Below are 18,487 nucleotides of genomic sequence, written 5' to 3' on the forward strand. Positions count from 1 at the left end.
TCTCTTGCGCTCTCTCTCACACATACCTCTCAGCATTTCCTTTTCAGTCATTTTGTTCTGCCCTGCTCCTCTCTACCCCCACTGCAGTAAAAGGATACACCCGGTGAGTCGTTTTCTGATTGGCTTAGCAAAATCAGCCAGTGATGCGTGTCGCTGTCAGACGCAGGAAAAGACCTCAATACAGCTTGACCTCGAGTCTGTGTGTGTGTGTGTGTGTGCGTGTGTGTGTGTTTTGGGTCTTTGTCCTCTTGAATGCATTTTTTGATTAACCACGATTACATTTCTGACTCTACATCAACATGATAAATTGAATATCTTCCTGCTTTAAAGAAGCAATCTTGCTTGTATCATTTCATAAAAGCTCCTTAGATGAGATTAAATCTGAAATTGTAAAAGTGGAGAGTACCTATTGGCCTACACTAGATGAAAGATCTCAAAACTCTTATGTGACATTTGGTATAGTATTTAGGAGATAATTGACTCTATAATCCACCAACCAGCCCAGATAGTGAGCAGACAACAAAGCAGTCATTCATGGTTATAGAAATTTCAACGGTGCTTTAGCCATTCCCTCATCTACTCTGCTGATCCGATGCACAGTCAAGCTACATTGCCTTTAGAGCTGTTATGGCATTATGCCCTTTTTTATTGCATCAAATACCTAATTAAAAATATGCTTTTCACAAAAGTGAATAATAATAAATTAGCATGACAGAAATATGTTTTAAAAGGTGTATTTGATGAGTTTGACCCATGTCCCATATGCACATGGAGGCGACGGAGTTTGTCAACTATACTGCAGCCAGTCAGTAGGGGGAGCTCCAAATGTTTTAGCTTCACTTTTGGGAAGCTGTTCTGTCATCTTTTTTTATACAGTCTTTGGTTGTTACGTAATTGGAAATAACTGGCCTTCCAATGATCTATTCGCTCCATAAATTTTGCAGGAAAGAACATTCTTTCTGAGGTAGTTACTAGCCCTTTATTAAACATATCTGGTAATTGAATAAATATGTTTTATAAAACATGGCCTATAGGTCTAAAAAGCTCCAATATATTCTGCACTCTACCTGTTTAATCTACTTCTATCAGCTAATAAAGAGGAAAAAGGGAAGTCTCTCTCGCTTTATGACATAGACTGTACAATTAAAATAAACAATACAAAAGTCAAATGCACATGGTGCCTTTGAATAGGACATAGTAGTGGTAAAAGTGAGTTGTTTCAATTCGACTTCAGGGATAGCGGTCGAGTTTTCCCTCGTGTCTTCAGATCTGCCAAACATTCATCTGAAAAGCTGACAGCAGCCTGCAGGCAAAAACATATATCGATCATGTATAGTTCAGTCTGTGTGTGACAGTGTGAGCGATGTTTTTATAGAAAACACTGGGCCCCTGATAACAGGGAGTCATGCTTGAATACCAAAGGACATCTCAACATGAATGCTCACCGTGTCTATCCATCTGTAAATTTCTATTTTGTGTCTGTGATGTTAAAATAATCGTTCAGATAAGTCTTAAGGCCTTCCGTTTTAAATGATCTGTATTTTACAGTACATGTGTGTTCATATGGTCTGACTCAGTGTTCTATTTTTTTATTTTCAAACAGGGAAGAAAAGACCACATTATTTGGCTTCAGTGGATTCTCACATGGTTCACCACTGATTATGAGTGCATGTGTAGTGGAGGGTTTGCTGGTGCGTTTGCGTGTGTACTGTTGGAAGTTACACGAGCGGTGCATCGCATGTGGGACTGTTTTAGCATTCATGCATATGTAAGCAAATGTTAGCATGTCACAAGATAAAGACATGCATGAGGGAACATTAGTCTTTAAACGGTAGCCTACATGCAAATTAGGTTTGATGTCTTCCTTTTTCAGAACACAGTTTCTGATTGATCGCTGGCTGGTGGAGGGAACTGTCACTCATTTTGGTTGTATATTAAGGGTCTGTAAAGATTAATAGAAGTAATTTAATTTCAATTAGTATATCAATAATGCTTTTAGACTTGGTTTACACAATCATTTTGTAATAAAAGACCATCAATCATTGTTTTACACACCATTTGAATTCTACAAACCAGAAGCAGGAATCTTTAACAAGGAGTATTCAACCAATCTTACATCCTGGTCTCTTGTATTTCATATAGAACACCTCTTAAAAGGTCTTTGGTGTCGGTCAAAAACTGGATATGGTCAGTCAAAACTGTGCCATGTGCTGTATCACTGGCATCAAGTTGGCAATGCTTTGTTATCGCTGTGAAATACATTGAATGAAAAGTGCCTTCGCAGTGGAGAGAACATTATACAGCACATATTTAGGGGGGTTGAAAATAATTTGTGAAAACATTTCTAAATGAAAAAAAATGAAAGTAGCATGAAAAATTAACAATAGGCAAATGTTAAAGGAAAGTGAATAATAAAGGGAAAACAGATCCCAATGTGCCATCACAAATCTTCTAAATGCAGATACCAACATTCTTTTGTCTTTTTGTCACTTTATTTTGTTTTTGTCTTCTTAAGCCAACATCCAGATTCAGCCTCAGCAGCAGTAATGAACTTACCCAAAAGCCACTCACAGTCGGAGAGGAAAAGAGGATGATGCTTCCCCCTTATGGAAAAATGGAGGAAAAGCAAATATGCAGAAAATATGCAAATTATGACAACAGCATAATATGTCTCATTACTGAAAGCTGTAAAAGTCAGTGTTTTAAAGAGTATCAGAGTGTGTGTTGACATAATTTCAGGTCAGGCTACATCTCACCTCATTTGATGTCAATAGTCACGGATCAAATTCACTATACTTGAAAAAGAAACAAGGTATATGGTTTTGTATTAATGCACGTACTGACCAGGAACAGAATTGTCTAAGCTTTGATGGTTTCTCAATAAAATTATTTGTATGTAGTTTAGACATTTAAAATACACTGGCAAATTACCTGTCTGAACCTTTTATACATGATCATTACTCTCGATCGCATTTATTCAAATTTTACTATAATGACTTTGTTTTTGTGTGTCTAACTTCTCATTACCTAGTATCGTAAATACAAGTAGTGTCACGATATATATGAAGATGGTGCTCTCATTGTTGCAAATCCGTTTCTTGATTTGCACAAATTTATTGAATGCTTCATTCATGAATTTACTCATGAACGGAACAGATGCATCAACCTGCTATGTCCATACTTACCCACCAGATGGTGCTACAAGACAAAACTCACTCAAGAGTCCAAGGGTGCCATCCAAGCTTTGTCACCAGACAAAGAATCCCAAACTCGTAGTTTCCATTAGAAATATTTTGATATTTATGACACATTTAGTTAAGGAGTTTGAACATATGTATTGTGAGTGCAATTAGTCAAACATATGCAGAGCTAAAATACAATTGCTTCTTTAAGATTGAAATAAGTGTCTCTCATTAAATCATAGAGAGCTTTAACAAGAGAATCTCTGTGTTATCATGTGTCTCACTGAGGTCACCAAACAAATGTTAAACTGTTAAATGAAATGAAGTTAGTATATCTGTCTCTGTATTTCTTGAAGTTTATGTATTTAAATAACTTTCCATAGTAGTGCCTTGGGTCGGGAACCGGAGGGTTGCCAATTCAAGTCCATGTGCTGACCAAAATATGGACGTTGGTCTGGTAGCTGAAGAGATTCCAGGACAATTTCCCTGTACTTCTGACGTGCCCTTAAGCAAGACACTGAACTCCTTGCGTCGCAGCAGACCCACTCTGACACCTCTCCATTAGTGCATGTCCACAGGTCCTGTTGGTGCATGTTCGGGCCTATGTGTGTGAGAAGCATGTCTCTCACACACATAACAGAGTGTAAACCAGGAAATCCCTCAGGGATTAATAAAGGATGTCAAATTTAAAAAAATACCTGAATGGGAAATAAAAGTCTGAGATACCTACCTTCACCCCTTATTGCTTCATGTTTACTAACTCTGCCTTTTCGTAATTTAAAGGCTACTATCTTATTTTTCATCACCATGTTAAAAAAATGAAAATGAAGTCAATTAATACTTGCTGTCTTGAATATACTGGATCTTTTGGGGAATTTTGAGTAGCACTTAAACTGTGTGTGCATGTGTGTGTGTGTGTGTGTGTGTGTGTGTGTGTGTGTGTGTGTGTGTGTGTGTGTGTGTGTGTGTGTGTGTTTGTGTGTTAGTGTGTTACAGGGATTACAATTTTTACAAGCATCTATTAGAGTTGCACATTAATCTGTCCAAAACAAGAGTGTATTTGTTGAGGGCACTTGGACAAAGTGGAAAAGCACACGCGCACACGCACACGCAGACACGCAAAGCTTAAACACACTTGCACCATTTGATGGATGTCAATAAAAATGTCATCATAATAACCCAGTAATCTCCCTCCACCTGTTCTTGGTCACAGCCTGTGCAGGTGGCACTTTGTGTTTGTGTCTAATTGCTTGTTTGGCTGCAGATGAGATGTCCCTCCTCCCTCGAGTCCCTCAAAGAACCCCACCTGCTTTCACTGCTGCCCAGAGAACACTAATGAAGTTACACCACCCCTCATTCAGACACTTAAAAGCTCCAACAGCCGCCCTGATGGCAGGCCAAAGTGCTCCACATCGCTTATCCTTTGCCCTCCTGCACTTCAGTAAACAGCACCCAGCACTTCACATTAGCCAGCGGATTCACTGCTTATGTGCCTTAACTGTGTCTATAGCTCATGGTCGTACATCTCTGCCAATGTCTTTGTCTTTATTATTACTCTTTCTTTCTTCATTTGTCTGTTACTCGTTCATAAATTTCACTGTTTTAATACCATTGCTTCCTGTTGCATTGTGCTGCTTTCCAGATTCTAGCTGTTCAGGGATCAGGACCTGATTCATATGTCCTCGCTGTATATAAATAAAGAGAGTTTGTCACATAAAAAAAACTCTACTACTAATATACATCATTATACCTAAATAATTTAAAATTGGCCTAACAAAGCAGCTAAAAACCTTAAAAAAAATATCCCAAGGAAGCACTTCAAAATTCATCCAACGCAGTCAGGGAACAAAACAATGACTCTACAGTCCTGGGATGTTATTATAACACTGCAGGCATCTCCATGAGAAAATATTCAGCATGTGTAATGAAAAGCAGGTGTATTAGTTATTAAGTAACACTATAGGTTCAGGTATTGTGCTGTTTCTCTGCACATGATATGGGCGTTTTCTTACAAGTTTCCTCTGCTTTTGAGAGAATATTTTTTCACCATACTGCCCCCTCATGACGACAAATGACTAACTTTGAGAAAATGTTGTCATTTTTATTCACTAAGGCTCAAAGTGTCAGTCGTCTATGTGCAAATTCATCCTTTTTTTACAAGGTAATAAGCATACAGCTCTGGCACACTGATGAAATAGACCGAATGCTTTAACTGTACTTGTCCATTCTATTTTGTTCATAGAATATAAGTCCATACTAATACATCTCTGTTGTTGCTTGAAAATGAAACCTGTACTTTTCTTGTTGTGAAAATAACACCTTATGAAGCTCATGTTACTCATTAACCTGTTTATATTTAATGATGTAATGATGTAGAAGCAGGAGAAGATGTTTTTTTCCTTAAACTGCATCACTGACATTAGTGAGTGGACATCCTGTTAATGGATGTCAGTTTAGTGAGCCCATTAGTTTTTCAGCTCATACTATACCTCTCTACCATCCTATCGGAGGCCTTATCATGCTGCTCAGAGATGCTGCGGGATAGAGGATGTCTGGACCATTGCCCACAGCAGATAGAGCTGTTAGTGACCTATAGCTGCCTTCCAGCTCATTACCTCGACCTCAGTAGCGCTTACTAACCAGGGTAAGATTTAGCACCAGTAAAGGGAGGAAGGATTGTTTTTGAAAAAAAAATGTGTAACAAGAAGCACAGAAACACCTTTTCTTTTGGTCTATATTATATGTAATAAAATGATTGAGACGGCAATACACAGCGGCACTTAATAATAAGCTGGCATCAAGGTGCGGTCTATAAGGAGAGCCATATGTTTTATTCTATTCTCGATTAGCCCCACTAAATAGGTAAGAGAGCATAGCATTCATAGAAATGCGGTATGTAAGGCTCAGGGGTTTTTAAGATAAATAAATAAAAATATTTGTTGTTGTTGCCACAGTAGGAAATTATAGAAAAGAAAGATAAGCTACAGTTAGCATGAATTAAATATGCAATCTAAAGGGTATTCTGACAAAGCAGTCAAATGTACAAGTGAATTGGACATATTATATCCTTACACAACAATCAAGCAAATTCAACACTAAAGTCACACGTTGTTGTTTGTTATGCTGTAGGTCACCTTTCAATGTGGCACTTTAGCTCTGCAGGAAAACAGCTTTAAGTATGTTTTGAACAGCTTATCATTTGCAAAGTGTTGTTTTTTTTTGCTCTTATTTTAGAACACAGTGACTTACAACATATTGATCAACAGCTGTTCTGTCATTGTACCTTTGTGTAGTCCATGAATATGAGTTCAAACAGCGGGTGTCATTGTGGTGGTAATATGTATGAGGTTTCCAGGGTCCATGTCTTTTTCATTTGGATGAATGTTCTCTTCGTCTCTCATTGGCTCACTTCTCTTCTGCACTTTCACGCGCACACATGAGACACACAAACATCAGCTGATTCTATTTTAGGACAGCTGATCTTGTCAGGCAGCACTCTCTGAGATACTAAAAAGAGCATCCGTTCTATGTGGAAGTCCTTCAATGTAATTCATTCAGGAGAGTAGAGGGTTTTTAAAAAAATAATAAAACAGAGCTTTTGCATTAGATAAAGACTATCTTATGAAAGATCATTCATTCATTCATTAATACAGCATTTTACGATTAAGAACTTAAATTATAAGTGGGAAAGGATCCATACAGCGCACATTCTTTGTTGGGTCTGTCGAAATACATTAACAAAGTAGGCGTAGACCTGTTCTTTAAGTAAAATGTCCTAAGATAACTTTTGTCATGATTTTGTGGTACAGAAATGAAAGTTGATTGATTGAAAAGTTTGTAGGACTGGGAGATTATATTGTTAACTAATGTTTGTCATGTGAAGATTGATATAGACTGCTCAAGTGTTGACGCCCCCCCATTGGCTGTTCAACCATAAATCTTTTACTGTTGTTTTTGTTTAAGGTAAGAGGTGACCATATTAGGACGATATTGAGAGGCTTGAGGGATTGGCAAAAGTTATATTGTTATAAAGTCTTTGACTAAGGCTAATTTGTAATTCGGCTAATAAGCTAATGAGTTAGCGATATATGAAGGTCTTTTTTCAAGATTTATTTTTGGGCTTTTTACGGGTTATTTTAGAGAAAGGACTGTGGATGAAGTTGAAAATCAGGGAGAAAGAGAGAGAGAGTTGGAATTACACGCAGCAAAGGAGCCGCAGATCGGTTTAGAGCCGGGACTACACACTTTGAGGACCGTTAGCCTCTTTACATGTGTAAAGGTGTTCTAACTAACCACTAGACCACTAGGCTACTGTCGCACTTAATGACTACACTTTCAGCTTTTAGCAACATTACACACTTTGCCATCTGCTTGCAAGAGTGTCACAGTTACAAAAGCATGCTTTCAAGCTTGAGTAAGAGCTCTAATCCACTGTGTTAGCTATGCCACTGTGTTTTAAAATGCTGCTAAAATGTTGAACACTCTGAAGAGAACCATGGTTGACCTAAATTCTAGCACATGGTTAACCATCTCCATCTCAATGTCCCTAAGACAAAAGAATTAATAATCAGTCCCCCCTCACCTCAGCACCCACTTCTCATCAACACTCAAGCAGTGGAAATAGTTAACAGTTTTAAATATCTCGGAGTAACATTAGACAACCAACTCAGTTTTGAACAGCACACAAGTGACATCCAGAAAAAGAGCCATCAAAGACTGTCAGCCATACGCAAACTGAAAGGACTCTATGTTGCCCCCCATCTCCTCCTGCTGCTCTATCAGAGCATGATCCAGCCCATCTTATTGTACTGTTCCACCTGCTTCTTCAACATGTTATCTGTAAAAAAACAAGGCCAAACTCACACGCATCACAACCACAGCTGCCAGAATAATCGGTCTCCCCACACCCAACCTAACAGAACTCAATAACAGGGCCACCACACGCACTGCAACCTCAATAGAACAGGACATGACACACCCACTGAACACTCACCTCGCCCCACCTCAGGACGGAGGTATAGAGCACTGAGGTGCAGAAAGGCTCGCCTCGGGAGGAGCCTGATCCCCGCTGTAGTAACGGTCCTGAACAAAAGGCCTCGCTGAACAGGCCAGAAATGGGAACTCTTGACTGTTGTCTAACTCTGTTTGTTTGTGTTATTCTCTGTTTTTTTTTGTGTATAAATGTTCTTTGGTGGGACCTGTCTGTTGGACAGTAACGGTGCCGTGAAAAAGAATTTCCCCTCGGGGACAATAAAGTCTAAAGTCTAAAGTCAAAGCGGGACATTTCCTCAGCTCTAAAGCTGTGTTTGCTGCATCTACCTAGAACACTTAAATCAAACATTATGTGTCAGATATCACAGTTGATCTCAGCTATCCTTATTCATGGCTTAGATTTGATTAACTGAAATATGGCCACTCATGGGACTAATCGGTGCCACTTTTCTTTGTTGAACACTAACAGTGGATGTTTTTATTTTGAGTTAAAAAAATCAATAAGCAACAAAAAGCAGGTTTTTTTTCAGTAGAATTAGCTCCTCTGCATATTTTTGCAGGTTCTGTGTATGTGTTCTGTTTACTTGAGAACTGATGTGCACGCTGCTCTTATCTTGCCTTCTCTGAAAATCTTGCAACATTTATCCCTTCTGGAGAAAAATAAACCATCTCATTATTGCGACAAGCCCTTATATTTCCAGCCATGACCCACAGTCTTCATGCAATCTGTGTGTGTGCTGAAGTTTGCCTGGGTGCTAAGTGATATAAACAGTTCATTCAGAGTCAGGATGCGTATGTAACAGAGGGAGAGATAGGGAGACATTGCATTGTTTACTCAGGGAGGATGCCAAAAAAAAAGGGCAGCATCAAACCTCATGGCATGTATGCGTGTGCGTTTGTGTTTGTACCAATAACCACAAATGATCTTTAGATCGTGAGTTCCATGTGAATCCATGTGATAAAACAAACAGACATCTGAGACAAACGTTACTAAACTGAGCCCAGAGAGATTTCCCCGCAGGCACGGAGAGAACATGCAAACTCCACACGGAGCGGCTACTGTCCGACAGGGAACCTCCTTGCTGTGAGGCAACAGCGCTAACCACTGCACCACCGTGCAGCCCTCAGCTGTGTCAACTATTTTTATTTAATCTAAAATTGATTTAACCAGGAGACCCTCAGTCAGATTAAGAATCTCATTGACAAGATTAAGATTTGACATACAAAACACAAAGCCCTTGAAATGTAATGTATTTAAACATGAAACTGTATTTATATTCAACTCAAACAACAATATTTAGATTTGTACAAGGCATATTTCTATAATCATGAATGCACGTTTAAATGAATGGATCCCCAACAATAATGAAATTATGTATTGTCAATGATATGAATTAATGTAGAAAAATGTATCATCGCCAAGTGATAAGAATTCCCTTGCGAGTAATGAAGTAAAAGACAGAAGAGTTTATTTCATCTATTATGATAGTAAATCAATCAGTGAGCACATATTCTGCTGTTATTCCTTTTCACATTATTGAAAGGGCAGTCATTATTTATCCACCAACATTGTTGTATTAAAGCTCAAAGGATGTTTAATTTAAAGGCAGCCCTGCACAGTGTGACCTGTCACTGCAGATAAACTGAGACAACCAACCGAACATACAAGTGCTTTCAAAAATGTTCTATTCTCTTTCTCTCTCATTTTTTTTTAGCTCTTTCTCTGGTTCTTAAAATCCTGTCAACACTGCAGGGGTTTGTTGACTATGTGTAGTGACTGCTAAATGACCATGAGCTTTTCTTTTTACATTTCTTTATTGCATCATTGTTAGGATAGGATGGGTTGGGGAGGCTCTATTGTTGTCTGAGACTCCATTAAAAGCCATTTTTCCAAGTGCATTCAGTCCCTTCATGTTGCCACTTCCTTCCTGCAATTCACCGTGATGTCATTGGCTGTGTTTGGAGGGCACATCGCACACTGGCACCATTGTGCAACAGACTATAAGGGGAAGACTAAAACAAACATTTAGCTATTGCCAGGGGAAGAGGGCAAAATCCAGTGAGGATTGACCAATGAGAGTGGAATCCATGTATGAGATGAAACAAATTTGCATGTGATGTTGTTAAAAGGCTTAATATTCTCTTATCAAGTGCTGTTTTCCCCTTCAGCATATGCCAACCTGCTGTTATCTGGGAACAGTTTGCACAGTAGCTGGATACAATCAAACCATAAAGTTACAACAGAGCATTAGCACAGCTTTCATGCAGAAGGGACATCAATCATGTGGTTATAGTTTCAGATTTAAATATGTGAAAAAACTGACAGTTTGAAGAAAAAGCATGACCAAGTAAACCGTTAAGCTTATTGTTATAACACACAGCTAAACTAAAAAAAAATATACATCCTGAATATAGGAAGGAATTCAAAAGAAATACACAAAAATACAAACTCAGAGAAAACAGGTTCAAAAAACATTTTGTCCTTTCTACGAAACAGGACTTGGACTAAAATAGACTTTTCAATAAAGCCGAACATTTGACCCTTAGGAGGAGATATAATGATGACTGCAAATCTATGTTTCTAGAGTTTCAGTTTTCCTGCAGAGTCCTCCAAAGTAATAGAAAACACTTGTCATTTGGAAGCCATTATGATTCTATCTTTTCACTTGCTCCTGTTTAAAAAGTATTAAGCTACACTGAGGAATGTCCTGCTGCTTTTGACCTTCGAGTTCTTTCGACCCTTGCTCTGATTATGGTTCAGCACTGGAGAAATTGTAATGAAATGCTCTGACTTCCGCTTCACTGGCGTCAGAGGAAGATTTACGGATAAACCCAATGACTTGACGGATTCTTAAAGATTTCATTACTTCATACGTCCTTAACAGAGCAGCAAGGTGAGTGAGTGTGTGTGTGTGTGTGTGTGTGTGTGTGTGTGTGTGTGTGTGTGTGTGTGTGTGTGTGTGTGTGTGTGTTTGGGTGCAAGCATGCGTTAAGATGAATGCCATCTACTGTGACTAATCAGAACTCAGTACTGCAGCTTAGGTAGCCCAATATTTCTGAATTAACTTTGGCAAATTTAGTGTCAACTAGACTATTATTGACATTGTCCTATACTTTATGAAAAATATCAAAGGCTGCTACTTTCTTTAAACAGTTTTGTAGAATTGTTTTTTTTTTTTTTTTAATTATTGCATTATGGGCAATTGAGGAGGTGGGGGGCAGGAAATTAGGTGAAAAAAGAGATTTTCAAGTCCTCTGTGCAACTGGAGCACCCAAAACACCAACACAGTTGTCAACTGGAGGCAGCAACAACATGTTGCCCTGCAGTCCATGAAGTTAAGGAACTTGTTGCAGTGGATATTAGCTGAAGAAGGTAGCTGATTGCCACTTTAACTCTTACCTTGTTAAGTAAAAAGATCAAGATCAAATGGGTGATTGTGAGGGCACTCACTCTTCCTGCTCATTAAGAGTGTTGAGAGAATCAACTCATTGCAATCAGGTGTGTGTGGCACTGATTGGCTTTGATTGAGCCCAGGTGTGGGGAGTCTTCATATACCCCGAGTCTCCAGTGCTCTGTGCTGACTCATTATCTCACCTTCAGAAGTAGTGAGGTTCTCCCTGTGGTTTCGCGAGTGGTTGTGTGTATCTACGTATAAACACCAAGTAAGAGCTCTCTGCAGAAGATTTCCGTTGCAGGTCTCCCAGTGTTTAACTTGGGGTGCTGGATAGTTTAGTGTCGACTCCAGTCTTTTGTGTTATCAAAGGTCTCCCTGGCAGCTTTTGCTTTTTGTTTAGTGTTTTCTGGGTCTCCTGGACAATTTTTGGTTTTGAGTCAGCAGTGGTTTAGTTAATCCTTTTCGGTGCATTATTTAGGTTAGGAAGCCTGTTGTGGCTCTAAACAGTTTCGTTGTTTTTTCCCCCCCCCTTTCCAATCTATCGCTATTGCGATTTTGTGGTTATCCTTCTGGGATAACTTTGAGACACCCCTGGGTCCGCACTTGCGTCCCAATCCCCCCCCCCCCCCCCCCCCCCCCCCCCCCCCCCCCCCCACCACCTTCCTGACAGGTGATATCTTTTTTTCCCCTGATAAGTAACATAACTTTTCAAGTTTATGTCATATCGGATCAACAAGTGCACCATACGCTCTATCAGTATTATAATGCTTTTTGCAGCGATAAGCGGTGACTTCCCAGTGGATTTTAGGGAGGGAAGTGTTCTGGTTTTTTTGTAATACATTTGAGAGCAAAAACAGGCTGAACGCATTCTGCAGTAACCACATCCCAGCTCCCGTCAGCGGTAATCTTACTTCCATTTATTTATCTCTATAAACAGATCTCTGCATGCAAGTGCAACTTACAATCTATTCTAGATCAAAGATTTCATCATCAAACATATTTTAGTTAAAATGCAAAGAAGTTTGTTTACTTCTCCCCTTGAAGATAGACTTTAGCAAGCTTGCATTTTTGCTTTTAACATAATGCACCATGTAATTATAGTAAACTTAAGACATTTTCAAGTAAATCACAATATGAATCAGTTTCTATAAAGGTTGACACAGCTCAATTTAGACACAGAGAAGAGCTTGGTGCAACTTAATATTTACAGGTAACCTGAGTCTCACCTGAAACTGATGATCAAGCATTCATCTGGGGGAATGTAACGAAACAATGGGTGTGTTTTTTGCTGGCATACTGTATGTGGAGGGGCGAATTTCACTGGGCTCTTTATCTAAGCACACGGTAACTTCTCAAGTTGCTAATAACACTGCAAATGACACTGTATGCAGTGCACAGCGAAGGAAGTGCTTTTCACTTACTGCTTATCTACACTGGAAATACCCCAAAAGTTAGCTCCATGAGGCATTACGTATACTGTTATCAGACGATAGGCAATACGTTTTTAGATTTATAGTGACTGAACAGAAATTTTTATAATTTAGAAAATAAAAATTATTACTTTAACTGTAATTAAAAAGATTGATTCTCCATGATTTAGGCTTTGTCTTCAGAACACATTCAGGACTACTTTAACCGATTGGTGGATCCCGCATGCACTTCTTCATTGTCAGGCTTTTCCGGCCAGCACGCTGTCACTGAGGCGTCATGTTCTGTTGACTGTACATTGAGTGCTGGCAAAAAGGCCATAGACACACATTAGAGAAAAACACAACACACAAACACACATGTAAACAGCATGCTGCACCCTCACAGGGAGGCCGTTTTAGCTTTGTAGCTCAATGTGTGTGACCATCCGTGAAAAGGATCAACAAAGGAGCTTGGATTCACTGCAGCATCTCAGCTGTAATTGGATGAAGTCCAGCATACACATATGGGATTGGCTTTCATCTTGTTAATTAGGTATGCCTCCATCACAAAACCTGTGGGAGATTTAACGAGCATTGTACTTTCTGTGTTCATTATATTTAACGTCATCCAAAGCCACCTGCAGGGTTATGGTCAGCTTTGATCCTGACTTTGGCGTTTCTATAGCTGTGAAATTCTTTCACCTGACATTTACACTATAGTGCTTCTACCTGGGGATCGATGCACGTGTAAGCCAACTTTCCAGTGTCAGCTAGGTGGCTCCCTTGAAAGCCATCACCATGGTTACCTGCAAGTTGAGTTCAGGATGTCACATTCAAATGCCCCTTCTCGTGTCATGAGAGGAACCACACAAAAATGTGCTCACAAGAAAGAGTATGAGCAGGGAGGGGCTGGTAAGTGGCCTGTTTAGACAGAAGGCCTTGGAAACATTATGTAATTTCAAAAAACGAATATTTTATATACTTTACAGTCAGTGTCATTACTCTATTGTATCAATAAAACATCTATAAGCAAATGTCAATTGTTAATTAACCTTGTATTAACTCAGTTGTTTCTTCCAGCAGTTCTTTCTAACCTTAGTTGCAGAAGATAATTTATTGACTCTGCTCTTAAAGTGTAATTTTGACACACAGTAGGCAATGCTTTTTTGTAATTATTACTGTTTTTTTTTATTATTATTTGTTTTTGCCGTATGGATGTAGAGAGACAGGAAAGAATGTGTAAGGAAGATTCAGTGGTGGTTCTAGACCACTTTTTTACTGAGGAGGCCAAACTGGGGCCAGTTGTTTTGTCAGAGTAGAACATTACACCCAGGTGAAAAATAGACAAAGATGATCACTTTAAAAAAAAAAAAAAAAAAAAAAAATATATATATATATATATATATATATATATATATACAGTATATGCCAATAATAGTGCACAAAATTAAATACCATGTATTATATTTGTTTCAGTAACAGTATTTAAACTAGATTGTGAGTCAGGTTGTTGAGTCAAATACTGTGTATGTGTTATTAGGGGGGGCTCTTCCTTTTGGAGGGGTGGCCACAGGGGAGACCAAGCTCAGTGTTACAGGGGCACTGCCTAGAACCGCCCTTGGGAAGATTGGTGATGGCATGCACCAAATAGTCACAGGTTGCAAGTTGAACCAGATACCAATGAGGTCTTTAGCCTCTGTACATGGGCGCCTGCTTTACCAACTGAGCTACACCAGCCCCTTGGCTATTTGTTTGTGAAAAAGCTCTATAGACTGACAGAATAGTCAGTGCCAGTGACCGAGTGGCCATCTGGAAATTTGGGCAAATTCCAGAAGGGCCACCAAACTTGGAACTGGGCCACTCAGAACGGCTCATCATTCAACTGATTTAACAAAATAAATAATGTGTAACATGTTTTTATGTTAGAAAAGATTATTTAAGAAGAAAATAACAGTTTATATCGGTAGATGTCGCCCTTGAGCACCAGCATGAAACCAAAACAAATCGTTGTTTGGTGACATCTCCGCCACACTGCATTCTCCTACAGCGAATCAAATTGGAACGCACATTTATTTAAGCTCAGTGCAAGTGGCGGACAAAATTGCCATTGTCTCGAGCTGCATTGTTGTGTTAGCAGGCTAATGGTAGCGCTCTTTAGTTTGCTCGTAGATTCACATTGCATGTAAATTTACATGGAATAACAGTGATCTAAAAACGCTTACGTGACATTCAAATAAACAATGAGTACAGTATGTTATTCTCCTTTTCTCTAGTCCCTGACTTAACCACATTTTACACGCAAGGGGATGAGCTGGCCAGCCGTCCTCCATGTAAACACGATATAAATACGGCTCAGACATCATCACAGCCAGCCCGACTCGCGCGTCATACTCATTGTAGACAGCCATGACTCAGAGAGTTATTTACAGAGGATATACTGGATTTCTGCTGTATTTATGTGTAAAATATCGTACATTCTTCCTTTAATACTCTGGTGACCGACTGTAATATGAGTTGTAGCTGTGCAGGGCGTTTTCAAATTGTGTGAAACTGTTGTATTATTATATATTTGCCTGTAAAAAAAACTTCTACTGCCAAACCCCTGTTTGTGCTGAATGTTTCTCTTTAGTGGAACATAGCATGTAGTGCTTTAGTGCACTTGGTTTTAAATCATTGTCAACATACTTAAGTGACTGTAGTGATTATATATTGTAGGTAATATGTGTGTTCTATGCTGCACATTTCTCCATTCTAGTCAGTCTGTATGGTTTTAGCTCAAGCTTTTGATGTTAACAGTCGGGTAGGTGTTGGTTTTGAAAAACAGAGCTGGTCTGTTGTAAATGCCATGACCTTTTTTTCATATCCCAGTTCGTCACCGCAGTTGACGGAAAGTAATGGAAACTAGTTGGTGAACATATTGGAGCATTTAATCACAAATGAGGCAGAAATTTCCATGAAAACTGGGTAGAGACCAAAAGCAGAGCTAAAGGAAAGTAAATATTGGACAGAAATAAACTTAAATTTTGCATCTTAATATGTACAAATAAGCAATTGAATGCTTTTAAGATTACCACATCAACTGTAAAGTTGAAGATACATCAATGTAGAGTTCAAAACTTGTTGAAGTTTTGAACTCTTGACTGAAGTGGCCAACAATTGGGATTGGGAATCTGGATTTCCTCTGCTCTACAACAAGCTCTTGGTATAATTTGTTAATCCAACACTGTTCGTAGTAACTTCCAAAAGAATCTGAGAACATCAGGTGCACTTTTGTAAACCTGGTATTGGGACTTCATTTAGCCCTGAGGCTAAGAATTCATTGCTCACCTTACTACAGCATAAACTTCCTTACACCTTGGTGGCCTAATATCTTTATTAAACTTTTCCTCTCCTAGCGGTAGTATATCTAGTTATTTATATTCTTCCCTGGATTGTGTGTCTTTTTAAAATGTACCTTTACTTTTTGCCTTGAAGCCTTGAGTTGTCCTCCCTCTTCTTGGCTCAACATCCCTTTAATAAACCTAAACCTGGATCCCTATAAAATGCTGTCCTGGCTCATTCCTTCTCCTTTCACTTCCTCCTCAGATGTTCTACCCTTTTAATTATCGCTAACTGATATAACTCTCCAGGCAAAAATGATTATTCCCTCCCTCTCACCTACTTGCTTTTTTTCCCATGGGTTTACTTAACTTAATTGTTGATTTTTTTTTTCTGCCATGTGTGCATGCAACTAAAGTTCAAGTTGTGACATTTAAAAACAATTTTCCTACCTTCACACACAGCTGTTGAGAAATGTCTTTTCAATTTAAAATCATCCAGTCAGTTTAGGCCCATAAAGCGTTTATCATGTTTCATCAAGTTCATGTTCATCAAGAAATATGTCTTACTGTAAGTATCCAGTAGTGAAACTACTCATACTCTCACTTTCTGAGCTATTTTTCAAAACACTTTCCTGCAGCCAAGTTGGAGCTCAACATATTTTGCCCTGTTCTCGTTTTACTAAAACATTTTTAAGCCACAGACTCAACCTTAGGGGACATTTGATACATTCTGGAATCAGCCAATTTGCTGACGCCCATTCCTGCAGCATTTCTCCAGTTTTGTTTTGTCTCATAATCTCAAGCAGGGAATCACAACAATGTAAAAAAAAAAAAGAAAAGAAAAAGAAAGCTCAAACTGATTTTGACCTGATGCTGAGAGAACATTTAAAAAGTTAGACCATTTTTTTTTGGAGTTGCTTCTACCAAGTCACCCTTCAACATTATCAAGCCCCTTGGTTTCATACTGTATAATCAATTTCTTCATCTGTCAAATATCAATAGCTAAGATTAACTCACAGTTAATGTTGCAATGTCACTTTTTTCAAACAAGCCCGTCCCCCTCAAACCAGCAACATCAACACCGGAGAAAACACAAATACATTATCATTAAAGTCCTTAAACGTATAGCACCTGTCATCATGACAAGAGCATGATTCAGAGGTTTTCAGAGCCTAGCAGTAAGGTATCGATCGCTTCACATTCTGTAACACATTGGAATTGTTTCATTAAAGAAAGCAGCTTTGATATGTACATGTACAGCTTGATACCACTGGTGTGGGTGTCACAATCATCTGTAACCAGGCATTTCTCTGATGGTTAACTTAAGAGGAGGAAAAGCATGAGAAGAGACTGTCATACTGACATCAGAGACTCGCTAATCTTGAGCTAATCTATTTTCCAACAGTCATCTCACTCATCTCTACAGAGAGGAAGGTCAACAGGCAAAAAAGATTCCTGGGCACATCTGCATAATTGTGCATATTTCTCTTGACCCTTCATCTGTGCCACCTCATCACACTATGATATCTCTTTCTGTACAGGCCTACATACCGTATATCACTTCCTTAATTCTCTGCTATTTTCTGACCTCCTTGTGCACCTTCGTCCTCTTTTGGTTATATTTTACTGCCCTGCTCCTTTCTGTCTTTGAATTTCTGTCACAGCATGTCTTCATTACTTAATGAACAGCTTTACCCGTCTTTTGTTTAATGAGTTGGCCCACTGGCAGAGGATAAATATGTCAGAGAATAAGTCTCAAATTAGCTTTCGTGTCGTTGAGCTTTAAAATGAGGACATGGTTTATGGGGAGGGGTTGGCAGATTGTAGTTGCAAGACTTTCCTTCCATGGTTCTTGTGCTGCCTTCATTTAAGATAGTGCTGTGGAACAGGTCTTTATCAGAGCATTTGTTATCGATGACGCTTGTGTTTTCAAAGATTCTGAGTGATCCTTCTTGGCTATTACTGTTCAGTATGCATCTTGATCCCTTCATATAGCATTAGCTCATGAGAAAGTGTTATGAAAGTGTTACTGTCATTTAGATGTCACAGGAAGCGTATAAGGGACAGGAAGGATGTGGTCATGTATTGACTTGTGCAAGTGGCTGGCTGGGCGGCCTGTGGCTTTAGAAAACATCTGCAGATCAAAAGTCAATCTATTTCTCTTTGTAACGCCTGTGGCAGACAATGTT

The sequence above is a fragment of the Labrus mixtus genome, chromosome 9, assembly GCF_963584025.1.
Source record: "Labrus mixtus chromosome 9, fLabMix1.1, whole genome shotgun sequence".
NCBI classification, from domain to species: domain Eukaryota; kingdom Metazoa; phylum Chordata; class Actinopteri; order Labriformes; family Labridae; genus Labrus; species Labrus mixtus.